The following is an 18,542-nucleotide window of genomic DNA, read 5'->3' as shown; positions in this document are numbered from 1 at the left end:
CACCGCGGATGCGGCCCCTGCAGGGCCCGCGCCCCTCACGGCGGACGGCTTGTATTTATTATTAATTATTAATTATTATTAATTATTATTATTACACGGTTCACGCAGTTTTTAGGCATCTCCGTTAGGGTTTTCTAATTTTATTTTAAAAGGCACAAACTATAGCTCTTAGTTGAATGTTGACAGGTATGCTTTCTCTTTTTCCGTGTCTTTCTACAACTGTGTTCTGTGACTCAACTGTATAGTGTTAATATCAGTACAGACTTGTCTAGTTGACCGTATAAATAATGTTTTCCCTTCTCGTAGTCTCTATGGCGTGTCTTTATGGAGAAATAAGGTTCTCACGGGTTCGGTTCCCTTTGCGTTTAGAGACCAGGTTCAGGCAATGATATATATTTTTGTTATCGGTTGCATGTCGTCTCTTTTTTTTTTTTCCCTACCTGTTGGAATATGTTTGTGAGCATAATCGTCATAAATTATGTTCAGGGTTTTCAGATTTATTTATATGTGGTTAAATGAATGCTTCTATTTAAAAGGGGAAATATTTCTACATGTGCATATAGTTTTCCAAGAGTGTACCATTAATTGACTGTTGATAATAAAAACCAAAAGCAAATATAGCACCGTAGCTCTTCTGACTTCTTGTTAGGGCTTTTATCTGGGCGGGAGGGCTCGTTTCTGTTTGGTTTTGTTGTTGTTGTTTTTTTCTGACAAAGATTGAAGGCGCACATCGCAGAATCTGGACTGAGTCATCAAAAGGAGATGGGCTCGGCGGCATTATTTTTAATCTGCGTTACCATCAGGAAGACCGTAACTGCGGGTCCCATCATTACTGCCTAATTGTGCCGTTATTAATTACTTGCAAACAGGCCGATTGGGGGGAGGGGGTGCGGAAGATGCGTCAGATCTGACCTTTTGCCGCTACCTCGAAAATTGGAGATGGCCAATATTAAACGATAACCGTTAAAAGAAAAAAAAAAGGGGGCATAAACTACAGATCTGGCTTGTCAGCGGACAAAGCATCCTGCAGGCCGGCTGAGAGCTTTCGCAAGCCATTACACCAACACGCGGAAGGTAAAACTGGCTTTACAGCTCTGCAGCTTTTCGGAAACGGTTCTGCTGCTTGAACCACCCGCTGATAGCGAGCGCAGGGAGAGGGGCCGTCCGGGGGGACTAGCGCGGCCAGCGGTTCGGTTCTCCCCCGGGCCCGGAGTCATCCAGCGGCCTCACACCTGGGCACCCGCTTTGCTTTTCCGCCCGGCAGCGGGCGGCAGCGGCGGCCCAGGTAGCGCCCAGCCCAGCCGCGGCCGGAGCCCCGGCGGCGCGGCCCCAGCCCCGGCGGCGCGGCCCCGACGGCTCCCCGCAGCTCGTCCGGCCCTGCCCCGGGGAGAGCGGGCAGCGGGGCCGGCGTGCCAGAGCCCCGCAGGGCACGGGGTAGTGGCAGAAACCCGGCCTCGCCGAGACGAGCCGGCATCCGGCTCCACCAAAACCCCTCGGGCAGGGGCGGGCCCCCGCCCCAAAGAAGAACCGGGGCGCCCCGGGGCTGCAGTGCACCCCGGTGCCACCTCCCGGGGCGGCCCCTGCAGCCGGGGCACTTGCGGGTTAGCTGCGGGGATGCCGGGGCGATGAACTCTCTCTGACTCTGGCAGAGTCAGTGGAAAAAAAAAAAAAAGGAGAAAAAAAAAAAAAAGAGAGACTGGGGATTTGGCTGAGAAGCAAATACGGCAAGAGTGTTCCTCTGCACCGCCGGGGTGCTGGGGAGAGACTGCCCCCCCCACCCCCCCCCGCCTCGAGTACAATTAAAGGACCCAGGAAAAATGGGACAAGTGCTGTTTCACAAAAGTAAAAACTTCACTAATCAGTTTTAAAGTGCTGCAATAAAATATTCAGTCTATTTTCCGGAGGGAAAAAACCCTGTATGTATTTCTTGAATATATGTTTTGTTATAATGCGAGTAGCTTTTGCCACTTTACTTTTTCTTCCAAAAGTCATTTCATGACTTAAGAATATCTTTGTTCCAAGTAAATGGATTGTCTCTAGGAATTACCCAGCTGTGGGCTGCAGTGCAGCTCTGCTAATAGTGATCTACATGGAAAGACTTTCCCACTGGAGAAGCTGCAGTGTTCTGTCCATCTGCTTTACCCTGAGCTCTTAGAGAAGGCAAGACCTGTATTACCAGTAAACCAATCAAAAGTGATTTAAAGATACCTCTCCTGGTCAAGCCTTGCTGTGTGAAGATAATCAGCTTCCATTTTACGGCATGCAGTCGTGATTTGAAAACATGAAGAGATGACAACACACTACTTTTTGGGTATTTTTTTGCCAAGTTCACTACTTTGTCTGCTAAAACTTGGGGTTTATTTCTAATATGTTGACTTCAGCTTCCAAACAGTGGATCTAGCTACACATCTGCTAGACCATTTCTCTCTTTTAATTTTACTACAGTGTAAACTGATTTGTATCTTGGTCTATCTTCTTCCCGATAAACTAAATAGGTTGCGTCCTTTATATCTCCCATACTCCCTAAGGCTCAAACTTTTAAAATCTTTTCCAGACCTGGAATCACTCTCTCCTCTTTCTGAAGATGCTTTGCAGAAGGGATTCCAGGACAGTACCAAACACTGCAGCGTGTGTCTCACTAATGGTTCATACAGAGCTAATATCACCTCTCTATTTCTGATCACAATTTTCCACTTATGTATCCAAGCTTATAATTAGTCCTTTTTGGAAACTTCTGTTCCATCACTTATTCCTTCTGACCCATAAATCCTTCCCCAAGCCACTGCTTTCCATGTTCTGGTCACCCCCAAAGCACAGGGAGCCAGGGGAGGGCTCAGGTGTTTGGCACCCACCGTTTGTAAGGACCAGCGTGCCTGTGGCAGACCAGTTGGAAAGATTAATTCATAAACATTCATCATTGCTTGGTCAGGTAGAAATGGATGGTTGGAAAATACATGAAGTTCATTTCTCCCATGTCTGTGCAAAGGCAGGAGTCTGAAAAGGAGTATTAATTAAATAAGTGATCTACAGGATTGCTGCCGACGTTTACAAACACAGAAGCTAGCAGGGCCACAGGGTACCCAGCAGGAGCCCAGGCAGGAAGATGACTCCAAATGGCCACTTACCAGCGGTACTGGTGAAAGCCGAATGGGTAAGCTGATCCTTGGCGCCAAGAGATACTTTGGAGTTCACAAGGCAAGGAGATCTTTGGTCAGAAGGACCTAAGAAGTCAAAAGATGCTCCAGTAAAGAAACAAGGATAAGGTTTGTTATTGTAGTTGGTTTTACTCCCTCAAGTTGTTCAAATAAAGAATATTTTGGTTTACTATCCAACTCAAATTCAATGTGAACTCATGTTGTATCTTGGAGAGTTCAAAGGTAAATTCACATTGTGTGTTTGAAGCAACATTGTCTGCTCTTTTAAATGTCAAGACTTGGAATTCAGGTCTAACATCTAATTTGGCTCTAGGGTAGCTCTTGCACGCACTCTCACTTTCTTCTCTCCAATACATAAAAAGAAAAAGTCATTCCTGATTGCAGTATGAGTCTCTCAGATGGATGGATGCATGACAATGCAAACATTAATTTTGCTACTAAATAATATGTAGCCAGCAAATAGGAAAACTACAATGAACAAAACCAACCCTTTTCACTGAGAAGCAAGTGTGTCTAAATATTTCAATCTTTACATATCTGCGCTTACTTAATAAAGTTATCAAACTATTATCAACCAGTGGGAAAAAGAGATGTCATGAAAAGTGCCTGCGGTTGATTAGAATATTTTTTAAATCCTCTTTTTCCCCTCACCTTTTTTGACACTGTTGAAGGTACAAATAGATGTACCTATCAGGAGTCCTCTGAACCAGCCTAACTCCAGTCAAGGCCAGCAACTTACTGCTGTGGTCTGAAGCGTTAGCTCCTTCTGATGGCAAAATCAGGGGTCTCTTCACACAAAGCTCACCATTATTTCTTAGGCACCCACTACACTAGTATGTGTCTGTAACTTTTGCTGTACATTTAGCGTGAATCTTTAAGAGCAAAACATTAGACTACCCTCGCCAACCGTAGAGCAGAGCAGTGCTATGAAGGCCAAATTACAATATTACAATGGCCTGTATTACACATATTTGGTCCTTTACAAGTTGTAATATGACAGCTGTTATGAAATAAACTGGCAGCTTCATCCAGAGTGCTACCAAAATATGACTCCATCTTAGAAAAACAACTTTTCACCTTGTACTTTGCACAAGAGGTCATCAGATAGGCCAAGGAATGCTTTGAGAGGAAACTTACCTTCTCAATTTGTGGGGAATTCATCCAGAAACACCTCAAGAAACTTTAACTGTGAAAATGAAGCTCTCGCTGCCATATTCTAGGTTGGAAATTTCCTTTGGAGAGAGGAAATCACCTTTTGGACTGATCTTTGTTATGACTATTGTATCAACAGGAAATTAAAATATTTGCACTTGAAAAGGAATATTATTTCTCACTTGTTGCAGGCTGAGGTCATATTTCTTACTATTCCTTTCTGAAAGAGAGGTAGTAAAGGAATGCCAATAACATCTTTTGCTTCTTCAAACAGCATTCAAATAACGCATAAAGTCTATCCACCGTATTAGATAAAAGTTCAAAGCAGTCTTGGGAAGTGTAAGTGAGAGAAGCTATGCCTTTTCAGTAGTCTGAGATCTAACATCAGCATTAAGGCCTCTATCAACAGGCCTAAGATATGGATGGGGTCTTCAGGAGCATTAACTTCAGTATCATTTCACAGAAAGATGTTTATAGAAAATGAATCAATATGTTAATTTCCGCTAAGGAGAAAATCTATTCAGGGAACAAAGCACAAATTTTATGAGCAGCTGTGGTTATCTGGTTAAGGAAGAGAAGTGATTGGAGATTGTGAAACCAGTGGCTAAAAGAATTTGTTATCTTGCATAGACGTGGTATTTGGGAAAGCTTGGGTTGCCCATGTTCGTGGCATGGGTCACCCAGAGTTCCCAGCTGGGGCTGTGGATACTCATGGCCTTGAAAAGTCAATCCACTTCTTGAAACTTTCTCCTGAGAGAGTGCCCACAGCAGTTCCTGCCCCAAGACATAGCCCCAAACACCTGTGCTCTCAGGGCTGTTAAAAACCCACCTGTGCTTTGAAGAGCAAAGGGAGATGGCTCACTCATCCCAGATCAGGCCAGGCCTTCCCAGACCATTCACTCTCCGCAGTGACAAGGGAGCTGGGCCACAGAGAGCCAGTGGCAACACCTAACAGTTCCCTTCTGGCACTCATTTCCAAGCAGAGACAGGAATAACCTCTGCCCAGTGCCACCTCCACCTGCCTTGTTGTGGGTAACCATGAACATGCTGGGTTTGGCTCAGCGTTGGCCTGCCTTCCTTCTTTCTGACCGGGATGCTCTGTGCAGCTTTCCACCTCTGTGACCTCCTTTGGCTTGTAGGACCCTCTTCCAGAGAACCAAAGCAAACAGAAGACAATACAGCTTCAGTGTGTCCTTGGTTGCTTCTCCGCAGCTTTGCAGACAGTGTGGGGGAGCAGAGGGAGAGACAATGGAGTTGCTACAAAGTGCAAGCTTTAATTCTCATTGAAATTTATCATCATGGTGTTAGTGGTGTTCAATGCGATGTACAGTTACACAGATATATTCCACAGGCTGTTACAAGCTTCATGCTATTCCTACTCTTTTTTTTTTTAACCTAAAGAGTCTGACATTGTAATTCAAAGTAATCTCCTCAAAGCAGTGCTGTCAGGGGAACTCAAAAGCTCCTGGCCTTGTATTGATTTCACAATATCAAACTGTTTCTAGAAACAGCTACCAAAATACTCTTGCTGCATTATCTTTAAAAAGATTACCAAAAGGGTAATAATAAGCAACTCAGGAATCTCCATAGGTAAATACTCCAAACAAAATGCCACCACATCTAGGATGCAAACACCCAAGGAAGCCCCTCTCACTTTAATTCCAAAGTTACACGCTTTCTTTACAAACCGAGTGTCTCTTCATTTTTAATAGCAGTTGTCTTACATCTGGAAGAAAGACCGGTAGTTAAAACCCTATCTACTGCTACTGCATGTACTTGCAATGCATTATGTGACAGCCTATTTTAGAATGGTGATGCTTTAAACACACGGATCTAATTATCACTAGGAATATCTCTATGGAGACAAAAAGTTAGATAAACATGGGGTGAGCAGTCTTGTCCTGCTGCAGAAAAACAGGATGCGCTAGATGGACATCTAAGCCCTTCACCCCCATCATATTCAATTCCTACTGGGAATGTAGCACTCCTGAAATATTTCTGGGCTGAGTCACTGATTATCAAATCTGGTGGCATTCACAGAAAGGTGGCAAGAATGATGGTGGGCACATATCATTCCAGTGATGGGGAAAAGTTATTTGTATTATCAAGGAGATGTGCTGAACTGTATAACATTACATATATATGAATAGTAAAATACTGATGAGACTGGAGAAATGAAATTGGTTTTTACCCATTTAATATAACCTTTCAGTGACAGCATCACTCAAGCTCTCTCCTAATGTTAGTTAGGAGGAAAAAAACCCGAACTAGGATAATGTATAACAGTGTGATCATTTGATTCCTGCCTTGGCAAGCTTAGACTTGGTAAAAGGAGATATTTTCAATCGCTAGGCAATCAGAGACTCATTGCCACAAGATTTTGTTGAGGTCAAGATTTTAACTAAATTCTGCATAAAAATGAGCTCTTAAGTAAGAATATCCAGCCACTACACTCTGGGTTAATAAAAGATTCTGAAGGGTTTCTGATATAAACCCACCCATTTCAAGGTGTAAGCAAATCTCTACTCACTGAAGATAAGACCTTTAAAAAATATTTCCCCCTGAAAGATTTCTTGTGTGTTCTCCTAAATCATCTGCTGCTGATCAGTTCCAGAAATGGGTTTACAAACTGTACATCACAAGTTTTAGGCTGTACATCACTCACTATATTTCTATATTCTAATAGCAAATGAAAGCATGGCCTCCCAAATTTGCTTTATTTACATTTCTTCATTGTGTTTTTTGGTGGGTAATGGTCCCTGTTGTATTCACAGGGTCAGCTTCAATCCTGGCCAAAGTACATTCCACAGCTGAAGTCAAATACATCTGCAAAAGTGATTAACTTTTTCTATTATTACTGATTACTTTCATTGATCAATACTTTCACTGGTGCATACTACTAATACATTTAAATGTCAATGTGGGAATTTACTATCCTTAATTATTTCCTTTCAAAGAGCATTTTTTTAATTTTTTTTTTTTTATTTTGGGATATATACATAAACTTATGGCCAGATTTGTCTTTAAAATTGTCCAAAATAATATGTACAAAACCTCATAAGCATAAAATACTTTTAAAGTATTTTACTTTTAAAGAATTTTTATGAAATATTTGAAAGTAATAAAAATGAAAATATTTAGTCACTTAAAAAACAGGCATATTAAACCCCTTGTAATTTCTAAACCCAGTTATATGTAAGTTCTGAACAAAAAGGGGTTTCTCTAAACAATGAAAAATATTAACGACACAAGAGAAGATTCAATTACATAACTGTGTATTGTAATTCTCAATGATTTATAAAAGGCAAAATTCAGATATGCCATACAATAAATTATCATTAAGACGAGACTACAGTTTGGTCTAATAGAATCCCATTATTTAGAAATGGAAAAAGAAACCCTATTAGATTATAGAGTTAATTCCCTGCCAGTGCTGAGGTCACTGCTCTCTCACTCTCAGGCTCGTCTACATGAAAACTTGGTACAGTTGAAGAGTCTTCTTGAGTAGACAGAGTTACGGAAAGACAAGAGGAGCTCTGTGTTCACCTTGCCACTCCCATAAAGGAATGAAAATGGCTGTAGTGGGTAAATCACCTTACTGCATAATTTTAAAGAAGAAAATGTGTTAAGGTCTGGGGGTAAATACCCCCAAATGGCAATACACCCCAGTATCGTCAGTATATGAGGATTAAAGACCAACCAAACCAATGGTGCTCTGAAACGAAACCAGTCCTGGCACAAGAGCCTTGTGATGTACATGAACACATGAGGGTTTTCTGGACCTACAGCTGTGGAGAAATTTCAGCTTATACTGGTTTCAGTGGGATTTAATCAGCATATCACTTTTGAGAATAAAACCATAGCTGGGGAGACACTTAGTTTATATTGAAGCTGAAATGCAGTGTGGGAGGAGAAAGGCTCTCTTACACGTATTTAGTTGGGGTGGCAGGGGAGAAAGATGGATCAGGTAGATTCGTTCTCAAAAAGTCCCCAGCAAAATTACGGCAGTTGTGGGCAGAGTGGGTAAGAGACCCTCAAAGACTCTCCTTTCTCAGTTCTTAGGCAGAGGAGAAGGGAAGGGGGAGACAGGCTGCTACGCATGTCAAGAGGGCTGCGATCCACCTGAAACTGGGGTGTGCTGAAACCTCTCCGTAGCCTGTAAGCGTCGGCTCAGAAACCTCATCTCTGTATTTCTTTTGCATTTCCCAGAGTGCTTGGGATTGCATGGTCGCCTTTTCCTCCCAATGATAAATTAACCACCAGGGATGTGTTTTCTGAAGAGGATAGCAGAGAGTCACACAGACCTTCGGCTCCCTCAGCATGGCGGTTGTAGGCAGAAAAGAGCACAGATTTCAGCTGGGAGCATCCTGTTATCCAAGGGGGAGTCATCTTTTCCCGCCTCATCCTGATATGCCTCCCAGTTTTTTCTGCACAGAGTTAAAAGCTGACATGTGCCCTTTGAAGTGCATTGAACTTTTCTCAGGGACAGGTGCACGAGAAATGCAGTTTATTCCCCTCCATAATAATTACTTCTTCTCTCACAGCAACCATGATTTGCATCCACCCAGAAATGGCCGTGAGGCTCCAGGGGATGCCCAACCAGTGCCACACGGCGCACTGAATCCGCTTTTATACGTGTCCTGGTTTCAGCTGGGATAGACTTAACTTTCTTCCTAGTAGCTGGTATGGTGCTGTGGTTTGGATTTAGGATGAGAATAATGTTGATACCACACCGATGTTCAGTTGTTGCTCAGCAGTGTTTACAATTAAGTCAAGGACTTTTCAGCTTCCCAGGGCCTGCCAGGGAGGAGGCAGGAGCCTTCTGCAGGAGGGGCACAGGAAGCTGGGAGGGGACACAGCCAGGACAGCTGACCCAAACTGCCCAAAGGGATATTGCATACCATATGACGTCATGCTCAGTATATAAGCTGGGGAGAGTTGGACGGGGAGTGCCATGGCTCAGGAACTAGCTGGGCATTGGTCAGTAGTTGACGAGCAATTGTGCTGTACATCATTCGTTGTTTATTATTAGTAGTATTAGTACTAGTATTATTATTAGTATTTCCCTTTTCCGTCCTATTAAGCTGTCTCTATCTCAACCCACGAGTTTTACTTTTTTTTTTTTATCAATTCTCTCCCGCATCCTACTGCAGAGGAGGGTGGAGTGAGCAAACGGCTGTGTGGTTGTTTTAAACCGGAACAGCATGTCACTTGTTTGCTTGCTGAGGTCATGAATTGCCCCCAAACAATTTTTCCTCCCCAAAGCCCCTCAGTTATCTTTGCTGTGAGCACCTGGACCTTCCCCTTCCACTCTGGCACCAAACTGCCACACAGTTTAAAGGGCTGTGACAACAGGTCTCAAAATGCCCAGGTGTCCCCACCGATGCTGACAACCCTGCGCTCCTAATAGAGCCACCACCTCGCACTTCAAGGAGCTGTGAAAGAAAAACTTGCTTTTAGTGGAAGTGCTTCTATTTGTCTGTTCAGCACCATTAAAGTTGGATTTGTGAGTTTAACAAACTCGGTATTAACCACACTTCTGGCTGTTGACTAAAGATATGAAAATTATTGGTTACTTTCAGTGGCTGCCTGCAGAAGTGTTGAGAAATAAGTTTTGTATGTTATTATGTCAGGAGGCACAAATTGCTTGCTCACTTGTGTCATTGAGTTAGACAAACAATAGCCATAAAAAAGTACCGTCTACTGCTAATCAGTGCAGCTCCGTGAGGATATAGTGTTGAAAAACTCATACCAATTAGTTGTTGTAAAGAAATAGCTTCCAAAAATTCCTTATTTGGTTGCCACAGTGTAAATTTGTTTGGGTTTTGGTTTTGTTGGTTTTTTTTTTTTTTTGTAATAGGAGTCCTGGGCTGGATAGTTGACTCACCAGCATACAACTCAAATGAATGAGATGTCACTGATGGAAAACCGATGGAAAAGAAGATTTGAACAATTATACAAAACAGATCAGCCATTAGCTTCTCTCAGGATCTAATGATATGCTCTGCAGGATCATTCAGGCTACAACCATAATTAAAGCTGGTCCTGAGTCATTCTGCTGTGGCGCAAAACATTAATAATGGGGAAAAGAAAATCTTTGGCAGCCTCCGTGCAAGGGAGGACTAGCATGAGACTGGTGTCTGACACAGGTTAGGACTGAAATATACTTGAAATACAGGGCTATGAGAAAGAATTGGCATTTTATTACTATTTTATTGAATAGGCTACCATTTGGAAGCATAATCACATCTGGATAAAGACCTGAACATGCTCTTCCATGCTGTGTCACCTGTGGGAAGGCCGTTATTCAGTTATGCTGTTATATTATTCTATTAATCCCATGTTTAAATTGGTCAGCTATTTAAACCACACACTTTATTAGCTGTTATTAGTTGATAAACATCATCTCTTTTTTACCTCCTCTTGATGAAGACACTGGCAGCTGGACTTGCACCTTAGTTTTTGTTTTCCAGTGGAAAACCACAATTTTGTGACAAATTAAGTGCAAACCCCAATCCACGTGGCCAGTTTGTTCAATCCCTCTGAAAAGCTCCTTGCGAGGTAAGAAAGTCAGCTAGGCCTGTGCTGCCAAAAGGAAACCATTAAGACTGTTTATTGCTATCCCGAGCCACTTTAAAATTACACGCACGATTGCTTTTAAATGTTCCCATTTGGAAAGCATAAGCATACACGCAAAGATGTTCCCAGCTGGAGGCTCATTGCTCTTCAAGCAATGACGTCCATCGTCCTGGAAGAAGGTGGCTTCCTTTTTGCCTGCCCCAATACTTTCAAGAAACGACCCAGCTTCTCCTGGTAGACAGCTATACATACCCTTAATAGAGCTGGTTCCTGAGTTTGCCCAACTTGGTCAGAATGTTGCTTGCAAATTTTCTATGTTCAGCCCAAAATATCGCTCTAAATTGTCTTCCCAATGGCTTTACCTTTGCGAGGCGTCTTCTTCATGTACAGTACTATGTAAATATTACTGCGATGGCCAGAGTCAAGAAAAACATTTTGGTTTATAGCTTTTTTTTTTTCTGTATTTCACAATAACGAATGTTTAACTTATCAATGGCATCTGTTGACATGTAAAGCTGGATAAATAAACCTAATTCAGGCTAAATATACTCTGTAGTCTAGTGTAGTCCTGAGGGACTTTCTGTTATCTGTGAAGTGACCGGTGGGAGCGTGCGGAAAAACCAAATGCTAAATGTGCAGAATTAATGGAACTATCCCTGGTCCAAGATAGACTTTTTAAGTGTTAACTAATAATTTTTAAATACTTTGGTGAAAATATATGATGTTTTTTGTTTTATTCCATTTGAAATAAATCAGCTGGTAAGTCTTTTTCAGAAAGCAAATTATTGTCACTGCCTCACAGCTCCAATTTATTATCCAAAATAATAACCTTGGCAAAAATGTCTATTATTTCTACTCTTGAATAAGAACTTGGTTCACATGTCTAATGCCCTGTGTAAGAGAATTAGCAGAAACTCATCTCAATGTGGTTTCAAAAGAGGAAACTAAGCAGACAGCCTTGTTAATTTAGCATATAGACTTGGAATAAAGTACAACATCCATCATCTCTCAAAATTAAATTAAAAATTGGTCTTGTGTCCAGAGAGAAGGAGCCAATTTTCTGCTGGAAGCAGAATCTTGGAAGATCACTAAAACCCTTAATGGTTCTTTCATTGTGGGAGCCAATATGAAAGAAAAACCAGTTTGGGAGTTCAAATTACACCTCATATTAAATGCTAGAACACGTGTAATCTTCAGGTTGGGCCAATTGCCGTTGACGCAATGCTTTCTGTCACCACAGACGCATGGGGAATTCCAGCCGCTCTTATCCCCTGGTCCTTAAAATCTTCCCGTGTGCCGCTGTATGCTGCGGCAACGCTGAACAGACTTTTGCATTCAGGGTGAAATACCCTTCCTTACCATATGCCGTGTATAGTTCTTATTCTCCCGCAGCAGGTTTCTATGTGTGATAAAAAGATGCTTGCAAACACACACTGAGATTTAATATCTGGGGAAAGGGAAGCCTGAAAATATGTTAACAAGATTTTCAGCATTAAACACAATTTTGTTTCAGATTTCAGCTGTTAAACATCTTAATTTGTTTTGCTTTTTACTCCAGTAACATAATGCTAATACACTCTGACAGCTTGTGACTCTACGCTGAGGAGGTTTCGCAAACCAATCTCTTTACTTGAAATTTGATTTACAAAGTGCCTCAGTCCTTTAGCTGGGTGGCAGCAGCCACCGTCACAACACTTGTCACGACTCGAAGTAAGAGCACAATCTGGGCAGTTTTTCCTTGCTGTTTTTTTCTTCTAGTGGAGGATTCACTGAGATGAAAGAATCCTTTTAACCATTTAATGTCCTCACCCGTCAATAAGCTCAGTCCAGAAAATATTGTCATGTGATGTCTGCCACACTCAAAAGGAAATAGTGGATTTCTTTTTTTTTTTTTTCCCAGCAAACATTAAACTCTCAGTGCAGAATACAGGTGTAGCATCTATGCAGTTTATTTTTAGAATATTTGTTTGGGATGAGCCGGTCTAATGGTTAATGCATAAAGCTTTTAGAGTCCACATTCTCCTTCCAGCCCAACCTAATTTTGGACTTCTCACCAGCAGTTAGGTCAGGCTGCTTTCTGGGCACTCGAGGTCACCGCTGAGCCAGCAGGACCATTGGTTTCAGCTACAGGCCACCCCCAAACTTGTGCGGGGCGTTCATTTTCCTGGGAAATCAGGTTTTTGTCAAGTGAGGAGTACATGAGGTGGCACTTCATAACTTCACATCACGAAGCCCTGCAGAACCAGCATGAAAAATAATAGATGACCACAAACATCTGCTCTCAGAGGCAGCCCTCTAGGCTGCTGCCTGCTCCTGGCAGGGGTAGGTGTCTTCTCCGTGTACACGCACGTGATTTGTCCTGCACGAGCATATCCTGGCGTGTCCCAGCAGCACGACAGGCACGTTACATAGTGCAACCAGCTCCACAGGATAAGCACCATTCTAGCCATTCCTTTGAGTAATTGTGTAATTAACCGGAGAAGATGATTTGGCACCAAAAATCTTTTCTTCACCTTTCCTCCTAGTAAATAGATTTTTAGATTTTTTACATTTATTTTACTAGGATGAAATGTCTGCTGTTCTCCAGGCAGAAGGTACAACTGCTGCTGTGGGAAGAGCAGTGCGGGTGTTTCCAGCTCTCTAACTCCAGAGGTGAGACAGGGGAAGCCAGGCTAACATCACCTTGCTAAGAAGCCCGGGGAGAAGCCCGTAGAGAAGACCAGAGAAATAAACCACACGTCTGCCTTACTGTGGCAGGCATCACTCACAAAACCATTCTGTTTACAGTCTTTAAATCTCCTTTCTTCCGGAGAGAGAGTACCTTTTGCTATGTTTTCTTCACAAAAGGGCATTTAACTGGTGCCTCACTCAGCTCCAAGCGTAGGAAATGATCGCAACAGGTCTGTACTCTAAATAACTGCGGTCTGCGCGGAGATGCTGGGGCTGGCTTTAGCCCAGCCAGCTGCTCCTGGTAGTCTGGCCGAGGCAGTGCAAAGCACACTGCCGCTTCATGTGCCGCAGCTCTAGACAGGCTGGCTCCACTCCTCATGGGCTTCTTGCTCCGGTGACTTTTGCTGCAGCACTCACATAGCCAGGTCCCTCTGAACTCCACAGTCACTATGCTATAGTCACAGTAACTGTTAAATGCATGCTTTTTGGTTGGGTTTGGGGTTTTTGTTTGTTTGTTTGTGATTTGGGGGTTTGTTTTGTTTTGTTTTGTCATCTATGGTGAGTTTCTAGCATCTTTATTGCCAGGCTGTAGCCTAAACTAAATTCACCAGTGAAGACATTCTGTCTCTGGACAGATTAGCTTCTGTGTCCCATTTATTCATCTGGAAATAGATATATAATAATATTTTTTGCCTTACAACGGTGTTTTTAAATCTTTTTCAACTAACAAATGCAAAGGGCTTTACTATTTTCTGGTGATGAGTAGCTCTGTAAGCACTAGTTGTTCAGTGTGGGGGCCAGGAAACACCCCACTGACTCCAGTCCCCCTTTTCTGTTTCAGCTACTTGAAAAATCATTGAAAACCTGAAAATAGTTGAAAATTTGAAAAACCAAGTCTAGGTACCCATGCTTTTACACAAGGCCAGTGGCTCTTGGTACCTGACTTGAGGCCTGCTAAAGATGTCTGATTATCTGGGGACGCGCGACCAGGTATTCTCAAAAATGCAGCTGTTTCCAGGTCCCTGACGTTGGGTGCTCAGGTATTGTGCTATTCAAAATCATTCAAAATCTTGCCCAGATTATTTTATATTACTGCAATACAAAGGAAGTAATTGATATTTTTATTCATGCTGCAGCTCAGTACTGTCAAAAGACAGACACCTTGCCTTAAAACCGTAAACAAATAAAATGATATTGTAGAATCTATTTCCTTTCCGTGATGAAAAGTACTATGGCAGCCTGTGGAGAAATATGTCTTCTTATATTTGCCTCGCTACCCGCAAGGATTTAATAAAGATTCTCAGCGCAGCATGCACACAGCTTTGCCACTCTTGGGCTGCCTCAACCATCTTATTATTTACCTATTTCTGCAAGAGTCCCCTCTGCAGGCAGTGTCTGCCCTGTTTGTACACACCTTTCCAAAACCTGTCTGGCACCGACGTGTTTATTTACAGCCCTGCTTTCTAACTGCAAATGGACAGCAAGCAGCTGGAAAAGGCTGTATTGATCAATTGAGAAGAATTTCTGGCTAAAAAGCAGAATCCCTTGCATCTGAGGGAAAAAAATGAAACAGTCTGCAGCGGATGGTGACAGCAAACTACATCAGAGAGAGGAGCGGGCGCCCCGAGCCGGGCTGTGCCGCACAGACAGCAGCGCCCTGGCAGCGCTGGGATGTGCCATGGGAGCCCGGCTGGATTTTATTCTTTCTGTGCAGGACAAGGCTGAGAAACTGGCTAAGTCCTAAGTCGAGAACAAGAAGGGAGAAGTGCTGCAACTCCACCATTTACCCTTCAAGAGCTTGCTCCTTGCTGATGTCATTTGCCATCACAAGCAGGCAGTTCCGGGAAATTAGTTATCAGAAGTCTTCTGTATCTGACAATTTACTCGCCTTCTTCATTTTACCTTGCCTATAGCCGGTAGGACTACTTTTTGTGTCAAAGCTTACTGAGTACAGGGTAAGCCTTCAGCTCCCGAGTTATCAACGCGTGAGAGTCGCGGTCAACTGGGAGTGTGTGAAAACAGCCACGTGCGGCTTCAGGTACAGAGGAAGTTTGAAAAGTCTTGATGCAGCAGAGAGAAATGTATTCATGTGTTTTATTGTATTCATGCTGTAAGCAGATTTTAAGCATTCAAGATGAAGAGAGGTATTGAGAAAGCCAAGTGTTGATTGATAATATTCCATCATCAACTGTTTATCTGCATATATACCTCGCTCAATTAGTTTGTCTGGATAACACACAGACCCATGTGAAAAAATACAGCTTTGAAGTTAATGTACCACCTACATAAATTTGAACAATATACAAAGAAATGCAAAAGCTGTAAATGGCACCATACATAATCACTCAGGCTTTTTTCCCAGATATAAACCCAACTACACGGAAGACTTGCAGCTTGTAAGTCGAAAGCTTTCTCCTTCCCCTTCACATCACACACTGAAACGAATCACTGCGAAGGCAGTGCCTCCGCCTGAGCTCCTCGCTCTTCAGTTTACCCAAAGGTTTCTCAGAAGTCCATCATTTGCAAAGGTTGTTGAATGAGGCAAGCCTTGCAAATGAAACTACAAGCACCGTCCTCTTCTGTATAAAACACAGTGCAGTGAAGACATCAATTAGCTGTGACAATTTTGATTCACTTCAGGAAAGCCTCTCTGTGTTGCTACCAGTCGGGGACATGCCTGGCCCCAATATTGCAGAATGTTGTGGTATATGGGCTTTGCCACCACAGGCAAAAAAGTTAGCTGCCATGATTTTTGTTGAAAGTTACTTCTAGTTTTGATTATCAGACCACATGTACTTATATTGGACTGTATCATCCAGTCCAGTGAAATATTCTTTTTCACTACTCAGAGGAAAAAAAAAAAACCAAAAACCAAACCTTAAAATTGACTATTTGCTAAGCACAGAAGGATATAAAAATACTAATCAACAGTTCCAGGAGAAATATAAGAAGAAAGCTACTAGCAAAGGTTTGCAAGAAATAAAGACAGACTGCTATTCCTACAAAAAGTTTTGAAAAATGCAGCTGCTTTTCTCCAAGGTGAATAGAGCAGGTTCTGCAGCAAAACCTTCCCATGTATTTTCACATTGCTGTGGGCAAAAACACATTAGTCACTACCTCTAAAATAGATAATGGCTTTTCAACTGTTGTGTGCATCCGTAACAAATGCCCTGAGAGATAACAGCTTTGGCTGAGGCAAATGGATGAGAGTTCGGACCAGCTGATTTGTCTCTGTCACTACCTCCCAGCTTTGCCATCAGCACGTGTATGCATGCTAAACACATGGGTTGCATCCCAAGATAAGTGTTTGAAAGTGGTTTTGTGAGGCTGCAAATTCATTTTGAAATTCAGCTTTCGTCCATTGGAACAGACTCGTACTTATATCAGTTATCAGCACACTTTGCCGTAGTTCTCTTTTCAATGTCATCCTACCTTTTCCAAACTCAGAACAAGCTACAAAATACATTTAGGGCTACTGGTAAGATATATGTTAAGTGTTAACTGATTTCTTTATGCAAGTGCTGTCCTTTCATCCCTAGATTTTAAACTCAGCCTAAGACCTGCGAATACTTAGAACAAGAAAGGCTGAGGGCATTTCACAGCCCTGTATCTATCATCACTCTCTCCACACTTAAATTATCTAAACCTAACTGGGATGTGGGTGGGTGAAGAGGGTTTGCAGGAGTCATGTGTGGCTTCAGCACAAGGCTCTTCCCCACCAGACTCCGTAAGCAATGCCTCCCTCTGCCCGGGGGACAGGCACACCATGAGCACTGCCCTCTGCCCAAGAGTGGTTCCAATATAAACCCATGGATCCAGGAAGGGCACCAAAAAGCTGCGTCAAATATGAACCAATCTAAATATTTAAAAAAAAAAAAAAAGCGCCTCCAAAATGTCAGTCCATGAAACGGTTCAGAGAGCTCAGTTTCACCCTCAGGTTGGTGATGAGCTGAGTGTTATCAACCTGTGTCAGTCAGGAAAAGCTTTAAATTAAGACTTGAAAAGTAGCACAAAGAACAACACAGAAAGCCCGTGCTGAAATCTAGTCTACTTCGATACATTAGTATTAGTTAATAGACCATACAGATGCCAAATCACTGATCAGAATTCATTTTTCCTATGAAAAGTTTGTAATAAGACTAAAAAAAACCCCTTACATTTAATATCCTTTGGAAAAATAACCACTTTGTTCTCACATGGTAATGTTCGGACGTGGACCCAGGAAAGCACATTCGGAGGTGACGCCTCCAATCTGAGTGATAGGGACATCCTGAGAAACAAGAGGCTTAGTGCAACACCTACCCCTCGGACTTTTGCACTTTCACAGTGTTTTATGTTTATGCTCAATCAAAGAGCACCTGGCCACAGAGAAGAGGGGATATCCACCGCAAGCACCTGAGTCCAGGTCCCCGGAACAGCAGTTCTGGTGTTCCCGTTAACACAGAAGTTGTTTCAGAAGCAGCTTATTTGTCTGGTACATCCTATTCATTTTCTGAGCTGGAAAAGATTTGATGACTCTGTTTCTGAGACCTTCCTGTTCCTGAGACCTTTTTATCCCCATTAGTACCCGAGAGGGGCCCTTCCAAGTATATATTCCATAAAGGTTCATATTCAGATCAATATAGGTCTTTTAAGTGATTGAGGATGCTTCGAGACACAGCAGTTGTATGTGTCATGCCATGCTGGGGCATGACATCCCATCCTCAGGTGCCAGGTACAGGCACGTGATTTTATTGTGTTGTGAAAGTCTTCTGCCAAGACATATTTTAGTATTCTTTCAGCTAGGACTGAATACAGGAAATTTTCTTTTGCAGAAAATGTTGATTGTCATAGTTTATGCTATTGAACCTGTAGAGCAATAGTATGACTGGCTAATCTCTGTTACATGGGCGATTTTGTTTCTGGGAATACAGACTTAATGATCATACTGTTATCCAGTAATGTGTGTTTGTGAATGCCCTGAAACATAGTTTGGTTATTTTTATG

The sequence above is a fragment of the Grus americana genome, chromosome 4 (assembly GCF_028858705.1).
Source record: "Grus americana isolate bGruAme1 chromosome 4, bGruAme1.mat, whole genome shotgun sequence".
Classification (NCBI taxonomy): domain Eukaryota; kingdom Metazoa; phylum Chordata; class Aves; order Gruiformes; family Gruidae; genus Grus; species Grus americana.
The sequence above is the reverse complement of the archived record's forward strand: the minus strand, read 5'-3'. Positions refer to the sequence as shown.